The following is a 19,173-nucleotide window of genomic DNA, read 5'->3' on the forward strand; positions in this document are numbered from 1 at the left end:
AGAAATTTGTGATTTTTTTGCATTTTGCAAGAAAAAATTTGTATTTTTTTCACCCTGTTCGTACCAGCTTGTACGGGAACGGATTATTGCTCCGTTTGTAATGTACGCATATTCCCCCTGTAATTGTTTTTGTGCGTTTTCGAGCTCATTTTGAATAATGATAGTTGGACGGGTTGACATCAATTTATCCAATTCCGATAGTTTATTTTTCAAATCACGTATTTTATCTTTCCTGGCAACCGCTTTTGATTTGCTATACTTCATTGTACATTTTTTGATTTTGTATTTAAGAAATTCCCACAAGAGTATACTGTTATTTTGTCCAAACTCGTCAACCCACGTTAAAAATTTATCCTGAATTAGATTAATAAATTTTGTATCTTCTAAAAAGCTATTATTGAATTTCCAATATGATGTTCCAAGTCTACAACGGTTATCACCAATGGTTAAAGTTATAGCAGAATGGTCCGAAAGCACACAGGGAACAATGTCTGTGGCACTCACTGCTAATTGAATCGAGCTACTAACTAAAAAATAATCTAAACGGCTCTGTATAAGCCTAGGTCTTAGGCGCCGCCAAGTACAACGCTTAGTGCTGGGATTACGCAGCCGCCAGATGTCGATCAAATCAAGTTCGGAGCATATATCCTCCCTCACATTTTGAAAGTGACTTACGCCAAAGTGTCGGGTTACCTCCCATTCTATCTTGAAGAATATCTGGGGTAAAATTATGGTCCCCTCCCCAAAGAAATTCACTGTCTGGTTGAATAGTAATAGAATTAAGCAACGAAATAATGGATTCCAAAAAGAGAACATGATCGGTTTCATTGTTAGGTGCATATGAATTAATAAGAGTGTAGGGCTTACCCATAATATCCACTGCGATAATAATGACTCTTCCCATGGAATCTGTTGTGACTGAATGTATTGTATAATCCTGCAGATTACGAAAGATGATGGCCGTGCCTCTACTTAATGAATTTCCGTGAGAAAATATGCAATGACCAGATAATTGATCTGTCCAAACCTGCTCGTCTTTCTCGACTGTGTGCGTTTCCTGAAGAAAAATGATCTGAGATTTGTTATTTTTTAGCCAGTCAAAGACAGACTTTTTTTTCTTTTGGTTCCCTAAACCCCTTACATTTAAAGAAATTATATTAAAATGACTCAACATTACAGGAATTACAGTAAATTGTGTCTACATAAATGCATCTAGTATCAATCGGGTGAGTTACAGGTAATGGATTAGTCTCCAAAATACAAGAAAAACAACGTCAAAAAAACAGCAGCCATCTACAACGATGTCCACAAAAAACACACAAGTGCCCAAAAACACACAAGGGCAAAAAAACAAAGAGGCAAAAAGCCATGACATTGTATACCAAAAAAGGGCAAAATGCCAGGAAAAAATAAAAAGCGCGAGAGATGCTCGGCATGGCAAGCTCTCTGTTCTAAATTGATTGTTATATATAGCTATTAAGAGGTAGGTATAGGCCTTTTAGTAGAAACAAAAATAGTTTGGTATTCAAGAGAATAAAAGTGACAAATCTAATAGATACAATAAATTTTTGGAATTATACGCTCTGATACACTGTTGACCATATTTGAATTCTAGAATGTGTATTTTTAAATGCATTATACCAGTATTAACAATAAAAAAAAAATTCGACTAGCGTTACCATCCACCGACTCAAGAAAAAAGAAGCAAAAGTGATAACAACTATTTTATATAATTTGAGCCACATGTAGATGACCATGAAGACAAAGCTTGGTAGACATGTATCACATTATTTGAAAACAGTGCAGGAGATCCCACATATACAATTGACTCATTTTGGTTATTTTAATTATTTCCACTTAAAATGGAGGTTGAAACTTTTGGCAGTGTAGTATATTCATTCTAAATACCAAAACAAATAAGTTTGAACTTATATAAGGACTCCCTTGTAGCACGACGACATAACATGCAGTAATGGGTCTGATAAATGTTATATTGTTACATTACACAATAATCTACATTACTATATATTACTAAGACTATTATGTAACTGGCCATCGATAAATAGTTTACCATTTGTGAAACGTACTTTTTTACCATTCTTATAAGCAGAGTTCATAACATCCTTCAAAGCACGTTTGGCATCCAAATCTGATTTACAGAGATCTACAGTTACAAATATTCCTGTATCACCTAAACAGGAACGTTTCTTAGCAAGGATATCGCTACGCTGAAGACGTACGGGAAATTTAACCAATATATGTCGTGGTACACTTTTTTCCTTCCTATTGTCACGTATTGGAACGCGATGGGCGTTGTCAATTAATACATTAGACATTCCAAATTTCTCTGTTAAAATGTTAGTTATAATAGTTGCACAGTCTTCTTTTTCGTTTTCTGCGATTCCACCAAATCTAAGATTATATCCCCGTGTATACCGCTCCAAATTGATAGATGCCGTCTCCGTAATTACTAATCGCTCAGTGGTTGACGCCGGTGTTTGGCTATTTGCAAGGTGGCAAGCCCATTGAACTGCATGGTGATGTTTGTCTGTTGGCAAGGTGGATTGCCAACAGAACTGCACAGAGATGTTTGCCTATTTGCAAGGAGGCTAGCCCACTGAACTACACGATATTGTTTGGCTATTGGCAAGGTGGCTAGTCCACTGAACTGCACGGTAATGTTTGGCTATTGGCAAGGTGACTAGCCCACTGAACTACACGGTAATGTTAGACTATTGGCAAGGTGGCTAGTCCACTGAACTGCACGGTAATGTTTGGCTACTGGCAAGGTGGCTATCCCACTGAACTGCACGGTAATGTTTGGCTATTGGAAAGGTGCCTAGTCCACTGAGCTGCACGGTAATGTTTGGCTACTGGCAAGGTGGCTATCCCACTGAACTACACGGTGATGTTTGGCTATTAACAAGGTGGCTAGCCCACTGAACTGCACGGTAATGTTTGGCTTTTGGAAAGGTGGCTAGTCCACTGAACTGCACGATGATGTTTGGCTATTGGCAAGGTGGCTAGCCCACTGAAATGCACGATAATGTTTGGCTATTGGCAAGGTGACTAGCCCACTGAACTGCACGGTAATGTTTGGCTATTGTAAAGGTGGCTAGTCCACTGAACTGCACGGTAATGTTTGGCTACTGGCAAGGTGACTAGCCCACTAAACTGCACGGTAATGTTTGGCTATTGGAAAGGTGGCTAGTTCACTGAACTGCACGGTGATGTTTGGCTATTGGAAAGGTGGCTAGTTCACTGAACTGCACGATAATGTTTGGCTATTGGCAAGGTGGCTAGCCCACTGAACTGCACGGTAATGTTTGGCTACTGGCAAGGTGGCTAGCCCACTGAACTGCACGGTAATGTTTGGCTATTGGAAAGGTGGCTAGTCCACTGAACTGCACGATAATGTTTGGCTACTTGGAAGGTGGCTATCCCACTGAACTGCACGGTGATGTTTGGCTATTGGCAAGGTGGCTAGCCCACTGAACTGCACGGTAATGTTTGGCTATTGGAAAGGTGGCTAGTCCACTGAACTGCATGGTGATGTTTGGCTGTTGGAAAGGTGGCAAGTGCACTAAACTGCACGATAATGTTTGGCTATTGGCAAGGTGGCTAGCCCACAGAACTGCCCGGTGATGTCTGGCTATTGGCAAGGTGGCTAGCCCACTGAACTGCACGGCGGTGTTTGGCTAATGGCAAAGGGGCTATCCCACTGAACTGCATGGTGGTGTTTGGCTATTGGCAAGGTGGCTAGCCAACTGAACTGCACGGTAATGTTTGGCTATTGGCAAGGTGACTAGCCCACTGAACTGCACGGTAATGTTAGACTATTGGCAAGGTGGCTAGTCCACTGAACTGCACGGTAATGTTTGGCTACTGGCAAGGTGGCTATCCCACTGAACTGCACGGTAATGTTTGGCTATTGGAAAGGTGGCTAGTCCACTGAGCTGCACGGTAATGTTTGGCTACTGGCAAGGTGGCTATCCCACTGAACTACACGGTGATGTTTGGCTATTGACAAGGTGGTTAGCCCACTGAACTGCACGGTAATGTTTGGATATTGGAAAGGTGGCTAGTCCACTGAACTGTACGATAATGTTTGGCTATTGGCAAGGTGACTAGCCCACTGAACTGCACGGTAATGTTTGGCTATTGTAAAGGTGGCTAGTCCACTGAACTGCACGGTAATAATGTTTGGCTACTGGCAAGGTGACTAGCCCACTAAACTGCACGGTAATGTTTGGCTATTGGAAAAGTGGCTAGTTCACTGAACTGCACGGTGATGTTTGGCTATTGGAAAGGTGGCTAGTCCACTGAACTGCACGATAATGTTTGGCTATTGGCAAGGTGGCTAGCCCACTGAACTGCACGGTAATGTTTGGCTACTGGCAAGGTGGCTAGCCCACTGAACTGCACGGTAATGTTTGGCTATTGGCAAGGTGGCTAGCCCATTGAACAGCGCGGTGTTGTTTGTCTATTGGCAAGGTGGATAGCCCACAGAACTGCACGGTTATGTTTGGCTATTAGCAAGGTGGCGATCCCACTTAACTGCACGGTAATATTTGGCTATTGGCAATGTGGATAGCCCACTGAACTGCACCATGATGTTTGGCTATTGGAAATGTGGCTAGTCCACTGAACTGCACGATAATGTTTGGCTATTGGCAAGGTGGCTAGCCCACTGAACTGCACGGGAATGTTTGGCTACTGGCAAGGTGGCTAGCCCACTGAACTGCACAGTAATGTTTGGCTAATGGAAAGGTGGCTAGCCCACTGAACTGCACGGTAATGTTTGGCTATTTGCAAGATGGCGAGCGCACTGAACTGCACGGTGATGTTGGCTATTGGCAAGGTGACTAGCCCACTCAGCTGCATGGCGGTGTTTGGCTATTGGAAAGGTGGCTATCCCACTGATCTACACGGTGATGTTTGTCTATTGGCAAGGTGGCTAGCCCACTGAACTGCACGGTTATGTTTGGCTATTGGTAAGGTGGCAAGCCCATTAAACTGCACGGTGATGTTTGGCTTTTGGCAAGGTGGCTAGCCCATTGAACTGCACGGTGATGTTTGTCTCTTGGCAAGGTGGCTAGCCCACTGAACTGCACGGTGATGTTTGGCTATTGGCAAGGTGGCTAGCCCATTCAACAGCACGGCGGTGTTTGTCTATTGGCAAGGTGGCTAGCCCACTGAACAGCACGGCAGTGTTTGGCTAATGGCAAAGGGGCTATCCCACTGAACTACACGGTGATGTTTGGCAATTGGAAAGGTGGCTAGTCCACTGAACTGCACGATAATGTTTGGCTATTGGCAAGGTGGCTAGCCTGCTGAACTGCACGGTAATGTTTGGCTACTGGCAAGGTGGCTAGCCCACTGAACTGCACGGTAATGATTGGCTATTGGAAAGCTGGCTAGTCCACTGAACTGCACGATAATGTTTGGCTACTGGGAAGGTGGCTATCCCACTGAACTGCACGGTGATGTTTGGCTAATGGCAAGGTGGCTAGCCCACTGAACTGCACGGTAATGTTTGACTATTGGAAAGGTGGCTAGTCCACTGAACTGCATGGTGATCTTTGGCTATTGGAAAGGTGGCTAGTGCACTAAACTGCACGATAATGTTTGGCTATTGGCAAGGTGGCTAGCCCACTGAACAGCACGGTGATGTTTGGCTATTTGCAAGGTGGCTAGCCCACAGAACTGCCCGGTGATGTCTGGCTATTGGCAAGGTGGCTAGCCCACTGAACTGCACGGCGGTGTTTGGCTAATGGCAAAGGGGCTATCCCACTGAACGCATGGTGGTGTTTGGCTATTGGCAAGGTGGCTAGCCAACTGAACTCCTCGGTGATGTTTGGCTATTGGCAAGGTGGCTATCCCATTGAACAGCGCGGTGTTGTTTGTCTATTGGCAAGGTGGATAGCCCACAGAAGTGCACGGTTATGTTTGGCTATTAGCAAGGTGGCGATCCCACTTAACTGCACGGTAATATTTGGCAATTGGCAATGTGGATAGCCCACTGAACTGCACCATGATGTTTGGCTATTGGAAATGTGGCTAGTCCACTGAACTGCACGATAATGTTTGGCTATTGGCAAGGTGGCTAGCCCACTGAACTGCACGGTAATGTTTGGCTACTGGCAAGGTGGCTAGCCCACTGAACTGCACGGTAATGTTTGGCTAATGGAAAGGTGGCTAGCCCACTGAACTGCACGGTAATGTTTGGCTATTGGCAAGATGGCGAGCCCACTGAACTGCACGGTGATGTTGGCTATTGGCAAGGTGACTAGCCCACTCAGCTGCATGGCGGTGTTTGGCTATTGGAAAGGTGGCTATCCCACTGATCTACACGGTGATGTTTGTCTATTGGCAAGGTGGCTAGCCCACTGAACTGCACGGTTATGTTTGGCTATTGGTAAGGTGGCAAGCCCATTAAACTGCACGGTGATGTTTGGCTATTGGCAAGGTGGCTAGCCCATTGAACTGCACGGTGATGTTTGTCTCTTGGCAAGGTGGCTAGCCCACTGAACTGCACGGTGATGTTTGGCTATTGGCAAGGTGGCTAGCCCATTGAACGGCACGGCGGTGTTTGTCTATTGGCAAGGTGGCTAGCCCACTGAACTGTACGGTAATGTTTGGCTTTCCGAAAGGTTGCTAGCCCACTGAACTTCATGGTGATGTTTGTCTATTTGCAAGGTGGCTAGCCTACAGAACTGCACGGCGGTATTTGGCTATTGGCAAGGTGGCTAGCCCACTGAACTGCACGGCAATGTTTGGCTTTCGGAAAGGTTGCTAGCCCACTGAACTGCACGGTGATGTTTGGCTATTGGCAAGGTGGCTAGCCCACTGAACTGCACGGTAATGTTTGGCTTTCTGAAAGGTTGCTAGCCAACTGAACTGCATGGTGACGTTTGGCTATTGGTAAGGTGGCTAGTCCACTGAACTGCACGGCGGTGTTTGGCTATTGGCAAGGTGGCAAGCCCATTGAACTGCATGGTGATGTTTGTCTGTTGGCAAGATGGATAGCCCACAGAACTGCACTATGATGTGTGTCTATTGGCAAGGGGGCTAGCCCACTGAACTACACGATAATGTTTGGCTATTGGCAAGGTGGCTAGTCCACTGAAATGCACGGTAATGTTTGGCTATTGGAAAGGTGGCTAGTCCACTGAACTGCATGGTGATGTTTGGCTATTGGAAAGGTGGCTAGTGCACTAAACTGCACGATAATGTTTGGCTATTGGCAAGGTGGCTAGCCCACTGAAGAGCACGGTGATGTTTGGCTATTTGCAAGGTGGCTAGCCCACAGAACTGCCCGGTGATGTCTGGCTATTGGCAAGGTGGCTAGCCCACTGAACTGCACGGCGGTGTTTGGCTAATGGCAAAGGGGCTATCCCACTGAACTGCATGGTGATGTTTGGCTATTGGTGAGGTGGCAAGCCCATTGAACTGCACGGTGAGGTTTGGCTATTGGAAAGGTGGCTAGTCCACTGAACTGCACGGTGATGTTTGGCTATTGGAAAGGTGACTAGCCCACAGAACTGCACTATGATGTGTGTCTATTGGCAAGGGGGCTAGCCCACTGAACTACACGATAATGTTTGGCTATTGGCAAGGTGGCTAGTCCACTGAACTGCACGGTAATGTTTGACTATTGGCAAGGTGGCCAGTCCACTGAACTGCACGGTAATGTTTGGCTACTGGCAAGTCGGCTAGCCCACTGAACTGCACGGTAATGTTTGGCTATTGGCAAGGTGACTAGCCCACTGAACTGCACGGTAATGTTTGGCTATTGGAAAGGTGGCTAGTCCACTGAACTGCACGGTAATGTTTGGCTACTGGCAAGGTGGGTATCCCACTGAACTACGCGGTGATGTTTGGCTATTGACAAGGTGGCTAGCCCACTGAACGGCACGGTAATGTTTGGCTATTGGAAATGTGGCTAGTCCACTGAACTGCACGATAATGTTTGGCTATTGGCAAGGTGACTAGCCCACCGAACTGCACGGTAATGTTTGTCTATTGGAAAGGTGGCTAGTCCACTGAACTGCACGGTAATGTTTGGCTACTGGCAAGGTGACTAGCCCACTAAACTGCACGGTAATGTTTGGCTATTGGAAAGGTGGCTAGTTCACTGAACTGCACGGTGATGTTTGGCTATTGGAAAGGTGGCTAGTCCACTGAACTGCACGATAATGTTTGGCTATTGGCAAGGTGGCTAGCCCACTGAACTGCACCGTAATATTTGGCTACTGGCAAGGTGGCTAGCCCACTGAATTGCACGGTAATGTTTGGCTATTGGAAAGGTGGCTAGTCCACTGAACTGCACGATAATGTTTGGCTACTGGGAAGGTGGCTATCCCACTGAACTGCACGGTGATGTTTGGCTATTGGCAAGGTGGCTAGCCCACTGAACTGCACGGTAATGTTTGGCTATTGGAAAGATGGCTAGTCCACTGAACTGCATGGTGATGTTTGGCTATTGGAAAGGTGGCTAGTCCACTAAACTGCACGATAATGTTTGGCTATTGCCAACGTGGCTAGCCCGCTGAACAGCACGGTGATGTTTGGCTATTTGCAAGGTGGCTAGCCCACAGAACTGCCCGGTGATGTCTGGCTATTGGCAAGGTGGCTAGCCCACTGAACTGCACGGTGGTGTTTGGCTAATGGCAAAGGGGCTATCCCACTGAACTGCATGGTGGTGTTTGGCTATTGGCAAGGTGGCTAGCCAACTGAACTGCACGGTGATGTTTCGCTATTGGCAAGGTGGCTAGCCCACTGAACTGCACGGTAATGTTTGGCTATTGGCAAGGTGGCTAGCCCACTGAACTGCACGGTCGTGTTTGGCTTTCGGAAAGGTTGCTAGCCCACTGAACTGCACGGTGATGTTTGGCTATTGGTGAGGTGGCAAGCCCATTGAACTGCATGGTGAGGTTTGTCTGTTGGCAAGATGGATAGCCCACAGAATTGCACAGAGATGTTTGGCTATTAGCAAGGTGGCTAGCCCACAGAACTGCACTATGATGTGTGTCTATTGGCAAGGGGGCTAGCCCACTGAACTACACGATAATGTTTGACTATTGGCTAGGTGGCTAGTCCACTGAACTGCACGGTAATGTTTGGCTACTGGCAAGGTGGCTAGCCCACTGAACTGCACGGTAATGTTTGGCTATTGGCAAGGTGACTAGCCCACTGAACTGCACGGTAATATTTGGCTATTGGAAAGGTGGCTAGCCCACTGAACTGCACGGTAATGTTTGGCATTCAGAAAGGCTGCTAGCCCACTGAACTTCACGGTGATGTTTGGCTATTGGCAAGGTGGCTAGCCCACTGAAGTGCACGGTAATGTTTGGCTTTCGGAAAGGTTGCTAGCCCACTGAACTGCATGGGGATGTTTGGCTATTGGCAAGGTGGCTAGCCTACTGAACTGCACGGCGGTGTTTGGCTATTGGCAAGGTGGCTAGCCCACTGAACTGCACGGTGATGTTTGGCTATTGGCAAGGTGACTAGCCCACTGAACTGCACGGTAATGTTTGGCTATTGGAAAGGTGGCTAGTCCACTGAACTGCATGGTGATGTTTGGCTATTGGAATGGTGGCTAGTCCACTGAACTGCACCGTGATGTTTGGCTATCGGCAAGGTGGCTAGCCCACGAAACTGCACGGTGATGTTTGCCTATTGGCAAGGTGGCAAGCCCTCTGAACTGCACGGTGATATTTGGCTATTGGCAAGGTGGATATCCCACAGAACTGCACAGTGATGTCTGTCTATTGGCAAGGGGGCTACCCCACTGAACTGCACGGTGATATTTGGATATTGGCAAGGTAGATAGCCCACTGAAATACACGGTGATGTTCGGCTATTGGCAAGGTGGCGATCCCACTTAACTACACGGTGATATTTGGCTATTGGCAAGGTGGATAGCCCACTGAACTGCACCGTGATGTTTGGCTATTGGCAAGGTGACTAGCCCACTGAACTGCACGGTAATGTTTGGCTATTGGAAAGGTGGCTAGTCCACTGAACTGCATGGTGATGTTTGGCTATTGGAATGGTGGCTAGTCCACTGAACTGCACCGTGATGTTTGGCTATCGGCAAGGTGGCTAGCCCACGAAACTGCACGGTGATGTTTGCCTATTGGCAAGGTGGCAAGCCCTCTGAACTGCACGGTGATATTTGGCTATTGGCAAGGTGGATATCCCACAGAACTGCACAGTGATGTCTGTCTATTGGCAAGGGGGCTACCCCACTGAACTGCACGGTGATATTTGGATATTGGCAAGGTAGATAGCCCACTGAAATACACGGTGATGTTCGGCTATTGGCAAGGTGGCGATCCCACTTAACTACACGGTGATATTTGGCTATTGGCAAGGTGGATAGCCCACTGAACTGCACCGTGATGTTTGGCTATCCAATGCTTAGTTTTCCAGTCAATGCATCCAATTCTGATGCTTTCAGTCATTGCATCCAATGCTTAGTTTTCAATCATTTCATCCAATGCGTAGTTTTCAATCATTTCATCCAATGCGTAGTTTTCAATCATTTCATCCAATGCGTAGTTTTCAATCATTTCATCCAATGTGTAGTTTTCAATCATTTCATCCAATGCGTAGTTTTCAATCAATTCATCCAATGCGTAGTTTTCAATCATTTCATCCAATGCGTAGTTTTCATTCATTTCATCCAATGCGTAGTTTTCAATCATTTCATCCAATGCCTAGTTTTCAATCATTTCATCCAATGCGTAGTTTTCAATCATTTCATCAAATGTGTAGTTTTCAATCATTTCATCCAATGCCTAGTTTTCAATCATTTCATCCAATGCGTAGTTTTCAATCATTTCATCCAATGCGTAGTTTTCAATCATTTCATCCAATGCGTAGTTTTCAATCATTTCATCCAATGCGTAGTTTTCAATCATTTCATCCAATGCCTAGTTTTCAATCATTTCATCCAATGCCTAGTTTTCAATCATTTCATCCAATGCGTAGTTTTCAATCATTTCATCCAATGCCTAGTTTTCAATCATTTCATCCAATGCCTAGTTTTCAATCATTTCATCCAAGGCGTAGTTTTCAATCATTTCATCCAATGCGTAGTTTTCAATCATTTCATCCAATGCCTAGTTTTCAATCATTTCATCCAATGCGTAGTTTTCAATCATTTCATCCAATGCGTAGTTTTCAATCATTTCATCCAATGCGTAGTTTTCAATCATTTCATCAAATGTGTAGTTTTCAATCATTTCATCCAATGCGTAGTTTTCAATCATTTCATCCAATGCGTAGTTTTCAATCATTTCATTCAATGCCTAGTTTTCAATCATTTCATCCAATGCCTAGTTTTCAATCATTTCATCCAATGCCTAGTTTTCAATCATTTCATCCAATGCCTAGTTTTCAATCATTTCATCCAATGCCTAGTTTTCAATCATTTCATCCAATGCCTAGTTTTCAATCATTTCATCCAATGCTTAGTTTTCAATCATTTCATCCAATGCCTAGTTTTCAATCATTTCATCCAATGCGTAGTTTTCAATCATTTCATCAAATGTGTAGTTTTCAATCATTTCATCCAATGCGTAGTTTTCAATCATTTCATCCAATGCGTAGTTTTCAATCATTTCATCCAATGCCTAGTTTTCAATCATTTCATCCAATGCCTAGTTTTCAATCATTTCATCCAATGCGTAGTTTTCAATCATTTCATCCAATGCCTAGTTTTCCAGTCTTGCGTTCATTGCCTAGATTTCCATTCATTACACCCAATGCAGATTTTTCTAGTCATTGCATCAAATGATGTGTTGTTTCAGTAATTGGTGAGTTTTCCAGCAATTACATCCAACGCTTAGTTTTCCAGCCATTAATGCGATGACAGAGAAACTCAGCAATGAATACAATAACTGTAAAACTACACTAAGCATTGTCTGCAGTGGCTGGAAAAGTATGCAATGACCGCAATGATTGGGAAACTTAGTATTGGATGCAATGGCTGGAAAACTAAGCATTGAATGCAATGATTGGGGAAATTAGTATTTGATATAATGACTGTAAAACTTAGTATTGGATGCAATGGCTGGAAAACTAAACATTGAATGCAATGATTGGGGAAATTAGTATTTGATACAATGACTGTAAAACTTAGTATTGGATGCAATGGCTGGAAAACTAAACATTGAATGCAATGATTGGGGAAATTAGTATTTGATACAATGACTGTAAAACTTAGTATTGGATGCAATGGCTGGAAAACTAAACATTGAATGCAATGATTGGGGAAATTAGTATTTGATACAATGACTGTAAAACTTAGTATTGGATGCAATGGCTGGAAAACTAAACATTGAATGCAATGATTGGGGAAATTAGTATTTGATACAATGACTGCAAAACTTAGTATTGGATGCAATGGCGGAAAATTAAGCAATGACCGCAATGATTGGGAAACTTGGCATTGGATGCAATGGCTGGAAAACTCAGCATTGGATGTAATGGCTTGAACATTAAAAATTGAATGCAATGGCTGGAAAAATTAGCATTGGATGCAATGGATAAAAAAAAAAGCAGTGTCTGCCAAACTCAGATGACCGCCATGACCTGAGAACTAAGCATTCGATGCAATACTAACGGTAACGGGTCCTACGCGACTTTGATGAACATCATCCCACCCGCCTATGTACAGGTAGTGACAATGGAAGGTAGCTACCCCCAGCCTAGTACAATGATGGTCGGTTGCTTCAGTGTACTGTTTTTGGACATTATGTGCTGAATAAAGGTGCAACTAATATAAAATATTAATTATATTATCAGTATGCCTACCCTCGAGTCACACCGTTCAACAATATATTAGAGATGTGGAGTTTGTATCACACTCTCGCAAATTCAATCAATCCTGGGGACTGTACCGGTCAATCCTGGGGACTGTACCGGTCAATCCTGGGGACTGTACCGGTCAATCCTGGGGACTGTACCGGTCAATCCTGGGGACTGTACCGGTCAATCCTGGGGACTGTACCGGCCAATCCCGGCACACCAATATTTCTGTGTTTACATTATTATTTTTATTGTATTATTTTATTTACATTTTAAATTCAATTCAGTATAAGAAATTTGCTGAGATTACGTGTAAAGTGCCTGTGAAAAAAAATCACTTGTTGGAATATCTTTATAGTTTATATATTCGAGCACAATATATAAATGAAAAAAAAAGAGTTTTAAAGTTGCTTTCTGCTATTGGTTACTCCTAGAAAATGCATTATCAAGCATTTTTCACATTTTTGTTTTTGTTGCAACAGAACACTCGAACTACGACACCCCGAATGTCATGATGCAAATGCATATCACGCATTGCGAGTTTGAACGAAAACAACAGAAAATCTTTGCTCCAACCCATTATATAGACAATATTTCTTATTCAGGAAACTGACACATGTGATACGCCTTGTTTCATCAAAGAGCACTATCGCGACTACCCAGTATAATTTTAGTACTCCACTTCATTCTCGTGATGGCGCCCATTGCATCCAATGCTTAGTGCTTCAGTCATGGCGGCCATGCTGAGTTTAGCAGACATTGCTTATTTTCATCCATTACATCTGAGTTTGCATTGGTGGCCGTCGCATAATTTACCAGCCATTGCATCTAGTGCTTAGTTCTCCATCCAATTTATCCAACTTGAATGCCTAACTTTACAGCCATCGCACCCTATGGTGATTTTTCTTGTATCTGCTGTCATTGCAAAGTTTTTTAGCATACAATGTTGAGTTTGCGGTCATTGCGGTCATTGCTTATTTGTTCAGCCATTGCATCTAATACATATTTTTCCAGCCATTGCATCCAATGCTTATTTTTTCAGTCATTGCATCCAATGCGGAGTTTTCTAATCATTGAATCCAATGCAGCGTTTTCCAGTCATTGCGGACACGATTTAGTTTTCCAGCCATTGCATCCAATGCTTATTTTTTCATCCATTGAATCCACTGCTGAGTTTTCCAGTCAGTGTGGCCACGGCTTAGTTGTATACCCATTGTAAGCAATCTTTAGATTTCCATCCGCTGCATCCTATGCTTAGTTTTCCAGCCATTACATCCAATGCTGAGTTTTCCAGGCATTGCATCAAATGCTGAGTTTTCAAGGCATTGCATCAAATGCTGAGTTTTCAAGGCATTGTATCCAATGCTGAGTTTTCCTGGCATTGTATCCAATGCTAAGTTTCCAAATCATTGCGATCATTGCTTAATTTTCCAGCCATTGCATCCAATGCTGAGCTTTCCAGTTATTAGGGTCATTGTTTTGTTTTACGGCCTTGCATGCAATGCTTAGTTTTCCTGCATTGTATCCAATGGTGAGTTTTCCAGCCATTGCATCCAATTCATAGATTTCCAGCCATTGCATCCAATTCATAGATTTCCAGCTATTGCATCCAATTCCGATGCTTTCAGTCATTGCATCCAATGCTTAGTTCTCCAGTCATTGGGATCATGCTGAGTTTGGCGGTCATTGCTAACTTGAAGTTTTCTAGCTATTGCATATGATTCAATGTTTATTTTTAAGTCATTGCGTCCCGCCTGCATGAAATGTCAATCATTGTGGACTTTCAAGTTGTTTATAAAAAAACAGATATTTAACTAGTACTAGTGCACACTGTGTGAGATTTCATATCATAATCTGAGCAATATGAAAGTGTTCACTTTTTATCACATTTGACAAACGGGTTACACAACCTGCTGCTTGGTCCTCATCACATATTTTTACCCCCTGAAAAGTACATTTGCAAACTAATCTTTAAACAAATTACGAATGAGTAACAGAGATAAGTAATAAATTGGGGCATGAACGCTTCTCAGGGATCTATTATCAAAGCAACAAAAATACTTCAGAATCGGGAGATAATGTGTGTGTTCTTTTAGCCACTATGGAACACAGCTCATTAATCCAATTCCCTGATCCAATTAAATGTTTTAATTATGCAAAGATACATCATACATCACACATGTTGATTTCTATTGTCATGTTCCTTAATTTCTCATAGTTGTCTAGCGTCTATGTTTATACGCATATACGTGCTATACATAAGCATAACTCACTGTCTTGACTAATACGTTAGTGTCACAAAAGAGTCTGAGTCTAGACTATGATCAAGCCAACACTTGTTTGTCAATTAGTTGCACACCAAATGCATACCTTGTTTTTAGCAGATATCCAAAAAATGGTCTTCGTTCAGTTGGTGCAAGAAATACATTTAGCATGAACGTCCACTCTTTTAGTCATGAGGGTAGCCACACCTATTTTAAAAGAGGCATGATTCATCATTATTTCCAAGACGATATCAGTATATGTTTTATTATTTGAAACAAGTCTGACATTAGGCACACTCAAAATATGGAGTTAGCAAAGGGGTAATCAGTTCAAACATAGTAAGTCGTCAATGTAATTTGCATTGTAAAAATAAGTAAGCAAAACTTAGCTCTCCACCTTTTTTGCCCACGTATGGCAAATCGAACTTAACACCCGTTCTGAATACTAACATCGACCCTACATGCACCACCTTTCTTTACTCCAAGTTTACTCACTTCAGTAAGTACCAATCGAGCATTATAATTATAAACTGAAGTGGGAGACGAACTCCTCGAGACGAACAAACAAGCTACGGAAGAAAAGAATGAAACGCTTCCGTTGTAGCATTGCAATTATACACAAGAGGATATCAAAACAAAACAGAGGCGCAGCGTGTTGCCGTACCCGGGTGATGCCAAATTAATCTACACACACACAGAAACTTAATTATGCCCTGCGTTGTGCAGACTGCAGAAAAGATGTAGCTTTTTTTCTGAGTGGCGTATCCAGTTCAATCACATTTTTTGGTTCACATCTGGGAAACAGACTGTTAATATAATTGACAGCCAATATAATTTAATTTCGAGAATTACCACTGTAATCCGCCGAATAACATAATAAATTCTCACTTCATTTGCATCATATTTTGGTTTATCGGTAAAACGTCTACGAACCCAACTTTACCAAGTAACCAGGCAATCGTTACTTGTTTGCTTAATTAACTACGGCGATCCGAGCAAGCTTTTTTAACACATGGTTTTAGGTGTAGACATATATCATATATATCTCGATGTATTGAGTGAAGGATGGCCAATCGATTCCTAGTATTGTACTCATATTATACAGTGCTGCATGAAAAACACCCCAAAATCACGTTGCATCCGCCACCAAACAATTGAAGTCATTGAATCTAAATGTGCTGCAAAAGCACACCCAGAGTAGGCAAATATTATGACAGCCGAATAAAGAATCCGCTTGGCTGGCCACGATTCAATTTTCATTCGTTACCATTTTACATCAATATTGTCTCAGATTCAATCGCCGAGTTTGCTTTAAATTAACAAGTACTTGCAGCACGAAAGAACGATGATCGACTTATCAGTCTGGGCCGGCGATAGAAAGATTACATTTTACTAATACCATTGTCTTTTAATTGAAGCGTGGTTGGAGTACTCGGTAACGGGTCCTACGCGACTCTGATCCCCATCATCCCACCCGCCGCAAATATGGTCTATCTCCAGGTAGTGACAATGGAAGGTAGCTATCCCAAGCCTAGTACACCGATGGTCGGTTGTTTCAGTGTACTGTTTTTTGGACATTATATGCTGAATAAAAGTGCAACGTAAATAAAATATTAATATTATCAGTATGTCTATCACAGTGTTTAACAATACTGTAAAACACATTGAAATAGCAACATGCCATATTAGCGAATTTGACTGAATACTTGAATTAACAAAATCTTAATTTAGCTAAAATGCCAACAATCTCATTGTGAGAATATACTTTATTCGAAATTAGCGACATCTTGAATTAGCGAAATTACAGGTTAGCTAAATCAGCTAAAATGACATGCTAGCTGATGAAAAAAACTTGTTTACAGTATATTAGAGATGTGGTTTGCTGTGGAGTTTGTATCACACTCTCGCCACAGCGGGTAGATTCAGTCAATCCTGGGGACTGCACTGGTGAATCTTGGGGCACCAATGTTTCTATTATTATTATGTTTTTTTTAAATAAAAAAAATGAGTCTTTCATTTCTACTATTGGTTACTCCTAGAAAATGCATTATTGAGCATTTTTTCCCAGTTTTGTTTTTGTTGCAACAGAACACTCGAACTATGACATCCCCAAATGTCATGATGCAAGCATTGCGAGTTTGAACGAAAACAACAGATAAAAAAAAAACATTTCGCTCCAGTCCATTATAAAGACAATATTTCTTATTCAGGCGACTGACACTTGTGAAACGCCTTGTTTCATCGCAGAGCACTATCGCGGCTACCCAGAATAATTTTAGTACTCCACTTCAGTCTCGTGGTGGCGCCCTCTTATAATGGCGAGCGTTGGCCGGTGTTCACACTCCATTGTTTGCGGAGAAACAAACAATATGTTTCTCTCCGGATGCATATGATCAGGCCAATTGATAGTACATGGGAAAATTGGAAATTAATAACCCCGGGAAAAATACTCCCATTTAACACACACGTGCGCAATTTTTACGCTCGCATGCGACGTGTAACAAGTCTGCCACGAGCCCGCTGTCTGGAACATAGCTGGGCGCTTTTATGCATCAGCTCGTCGGGCATGTCATTTCATTTTAATAATTTATTAAAGAGGGTAGAATTTATTAAGTCCATTCAATCACAGTAAATTATGTTTGTCGAACGGGAAATGTGCTCAACGGTACCCGCTCGTCGAACCATGACTCTACTTGCATGTTTGAAAAAAACAAAATGTACGCCGGAGATGAAAGGATCGTTATTTTAGGGCAATGCAGTCACGGTGGCTACATCGCGTTTCAGAATGTCACCGGTACGCGGCTGCGTAACCATCGAATTACGTTTCTCCGGGGAGCGCCCGTATATTATGTACAATTATATCTGGCCATTCCTAAGTCTTTGTAGGAAAAATTGCCAAGGCGTCGTGACAAATTTAAACAATTTTCTCTTTGCGCTAAGTCCTTTACTTATTTATCTTTTCAGTATTTATTTCTATTGTGTACCCCACAAAAGAATGACACACAAACAGTGCGCGGTGTAGGTTGCGCACGTCTGCTAGGGGAAGAAAAAGGCTTTTTTTTTCTTTTACGAACTTAACAATAGTCCAATAGAATTACGTTCTCGTATTAAGAGAATCATCCCGTTATTACAACAAATCAAAGTTAAATTAAAACGTCGTTAGGACAAGTACTATTACTCTAAACTATACAAGACTATCATGGGAAAATCGAGCAAAGTCTTTTGATAAACAGAGACCCGAACGTCCACACACGAGTGGTAAACGTTTAGGCTAGTTCTCAGGATTTTTTGACGAGCGCGCGTCCCACATCCAACTGTTACGTGTCTGCTTCAGACATAAACGTGTTTATTGTAATTGCCATACGTGTTTCCATATACATGTATATACTCGGCCATGTATCTTCGTTCATTTTGATGCAGGATAGATTTCAAGAAGCGCATTAGAAAAAGATGTGAGCATTGACTTGCATCAATTAAAGGAGAGAAGCACGGAGCTGATACAACTCCGATTCATTCATTCATTCATTCATTCATTCATTCGTTCGTTTATTCACCCAGTCAGTTTAAAATTAGTTGACGGCATGGGAGTAAGCGCGTAAATGCGCTGTGAAGAGCGTATTTCCTCTGGGACGGTGACAGCCTGATACACTGTGAGAACACACAAGTTTCCGTTTTCACTGTAACGACGCACAGTTACAAATGACATATTAATTAAGTCATTTGGTTGTTTCGAGTCGAAAAAGAGTACCTTGGGTCGATTGGGTTTGCATAGACCACTCCACACCACTCGACGGTCGTCTCTGTGACGGATGATCGTGTGTCAGAAATTTTACATTCACAAATGTATAGAGTTAGAACGAGTCCCTAATCACGTCATACTAAATCCTCAACGGCTGTTGACTTGGGACGAGATTTCTGCTTTACTTGGTAGTAGTTTTCGAGTTATCTATTACTATGATTCTGATGTTTCGAAATTCTCAGCAATGTAAGCATTCTACCGGCGTTTGAAGGGAGGCTGATTATAACTTGGTAGTGTTTCGTGAGTTGTATGAGACGACACGCGACACGGGGAATCATCCCAAACTGGCAC

The sequence above is a fragment of the Saccoglossus kowalevskii genome, chromosome 7 (assembly GCF_978046115.1).
Source record: "Saccoglossus kowalevskii chromosome 7, keSacKowa6.1, whole genome shotgun sequence".
Taxonomy (NCBI): domain Eukaryota; kingdom Metazoa; phylum Hemichordata; class Enteropneusta; family Harrimaniidae; genus Saccoglossus; species Saccoglossus kowalevskii.